This window comes from Portunus trituberculatus, chromosome 48 (assembly GCF_017591435.1).
Source record: "Portunus trituberculatus isolate SZX2019 chromosome 48, ASM1759143v1, whole genome shotgun sequence".
Lineage (NCBI taxonomy): Eukaryota > Metazoa > Arthropoda > Malacostraca > Decapoda > Portunidae > Portunus > Portunus trituberculatus.
In genome coordinates this window covers 65,925-68,424 of record NC_059302.1, presented here as the reverse complement: position 1 = coordinate 68,424, position 2,500 = coordinate 65,925, and the positions used below count along the sequence as shown (strand labels likewise).

Genomic DNA, 2,500 nt, shown 5'->3' with positions numbered 1-2,500 from the left:
ACCCCCTCGCCAGGCGCCAGCTGCCCGCCGCTCAACGCTTCGCTGATAAGAGTTCCGCGGCGCGTTCAGTGTTCCTTTCTTCTTCATTTCCGAGTGTAACGCCTCCTCTGTTCTTTTATTGTCTTAGATATAACATGGAAATAACATTTTTTATTCGTGATGAAATCCGTTAATTCATCGCAGTGCTCTCAAGTTGAAACGTCTTACTTTTGTTACTGTAATGGGGAAAATTGTTCTTTTTTACGTTGACATTCTCGAAAATTTTGTTAAAACGTTTGGTTTCTTTCAGTGATGGACGACGAGTTAAGATGTTTATTGATATTATGGATAGAACTTGTTTTTAATTGATACGTAACATCATAAAGTTGGTTGGCAGGTTTGAGGCAGTAAAGTTGTTTTTTTTACGAGACAAAGGAATGATGAAAACTACTCGTCCTGCACGCCATAGGAAATATAACTTTGCTCTACTTGTAACACTGAAGCAGTAAAAGTCGAGGCAGTTGAGTCGACACAGAAGCATGTGGAAGCGGTCGCCATGGAATGCAAAACTTCATTACGTATATATATTTTGTATTCTTTAGTCTGGCGTGTAGAGTAACAGTAGTGGGGACGAATGAGGATGCCAAGGGAACAGTGGAAAGAATCGGTCTGGATATGAAGAGCGAAAACCATAACCTGCCAAGCTGTGAGCCGCGGCCTCATAAAGTACACGCACTACATCCTGTTTGAAGGACGCGGGGCTGTTAACTAGTGTCCAGTCATGGCGCGGTGGTATTAGACAGGTGACAGGCCTGTTGATCTTTACTTCTCTTTCTTGTTTTCATTCTTTTGTGTTTTTCTTGTCATCTCCTAAAACTGTCAGTGTGGATTCTGGTTTATTTTTTTTCTATTATTCATATATTTTTTCACTCTTATTTTTCTGTCTCTTAAAGATTTGCAGTTCAGGGTTGTGAGTCGTGTTTATTTGCCCTGATTTCTTTCTTCCTGTCTTCAGAGAATGCTTACTTTACAGATGACAAGACTGCATATTTATCCTTCTTACTCATTTTCTCCCTCCTTTTCATTATTTATTTCCTTGTTTTCTTCTTTTTTACGGTCTCAGGAGAAAGAAAAATATGCAAATAAAGAATATTGTTATTTGTGGATCAAGGAGGAGAGGAAGAAAAAGAAGGAGAAGGACACTGAAGAATTTTAACAAGGAGAAAGAAAAATGTAAAAAGATCTAGGAGGAGGAGGAGGAGGAGGAGGAGGAGGACAGATTATGAATAGAAATTAGTGCAAAAACTATAGCACTGATAAGGAAAGGAGGCGAAGGAGAAAACGGAGAATTCAGGAGAGAGAGAGAGAGAGAGAGAGAGAGAGAGAGAGAGAGAGAGAGAGAGAGAGAGAAATGAATACAAAAGAAAAGAAAAAAGCTTAGGTCTTACTTTGCCAGTCAGTTTTGTAAGGCCGCGATGTTTGTGACAGTAATGGTGATGACGGTGGTGGTGGTGGTGGTGGTGGTGGTGGTGGTGGTGGGTGGTGGTGTCAACAGAAAGTGGCAATGATGTGTTATGTTGCAATTCGTCGGAAATTCTGCATTGTTCGCGTGATTGTTACGAGAGAGAGAGAGAGAGAGAGAGAGAGAGAGAGAGAGAGAGAGAGAGAGAAAGAATGTGGATGTTTCATTTACACAGGTATCAGTCTATTTATTTGTGCATTTATCTATTTATTTATCTATTTATCTATTTCTTCCTGATTTCTACAGCTTTGGGATTACTGTTTGTGTCCTTACCTGTTGTCTTTTGTCACCTGTCTGTTCATTTTAATTAATTCTTACCTATGTTGTGTATGTATTTACTTGTGTAAGTATGAATCAATAAATCTAACTTCGTATTATATTTTCCTCATTTTTCCTCTTCATTTTCTTCTTTGTTTCTCTCTTTCTCTCTCTCTCTCTCTCTCTCTCTCTCTCTCTCTCTCTCTCTCTCTCTCTCTCTCTCTCTCTCTCTCTCTCTACACCTTTTATCGTTACATTTTTTTTACCTCTTTCATGTTTATCTCCTTGTCTATCAACTTATCTTCTCGTGTACCATTTATCACTTGCATTCCCAGGCATTCCACACACACACACACACACACACACACACACACACACACACACACACACACACACACACACACACACGCCGACGCCCACATAACTGTTCTCTACACACCCACGTTCCCTTAATGGCGTGGGTGGGGGTGGATCGCAGCCCACCCACACGTATCCACCATAGAGAGAGAGAGAGAGAGAGAGAGAGAGAGAGAGATGGCACAGATTCGTCTAAATAAAAGAAAGAAAACCATGACCCTTGAAAGTAGAAAATAAAAAAACAATTAAAATGTCAACAAAACAAAAGTGACCTTGAATGATTAGACGACCAGACGAGAGAGAGAGAGAGAGAGAGAGAGAGAGAGAGAGAGAGAGAGAGAGATTTTCTACTTCACGGATTGACCCGCAGCCTGAAGGTCACTG

The 2,500-nt window shown here is 40.5% G+C and overlaps 1 protein-coding gene across 8 annotated transcripts in view; it reads left to right on the top strand.

Annotated features, from left to right (window-relative positions):
- LOC123498474 (proteoglycan 4-like) overlaps positions 1-2,500 on the top strand; it is a 167,576-nt gene that overhangs the window by 113,393 nt on the left and 51,683 nt on the right. The window lies entirely within an intron of this gene.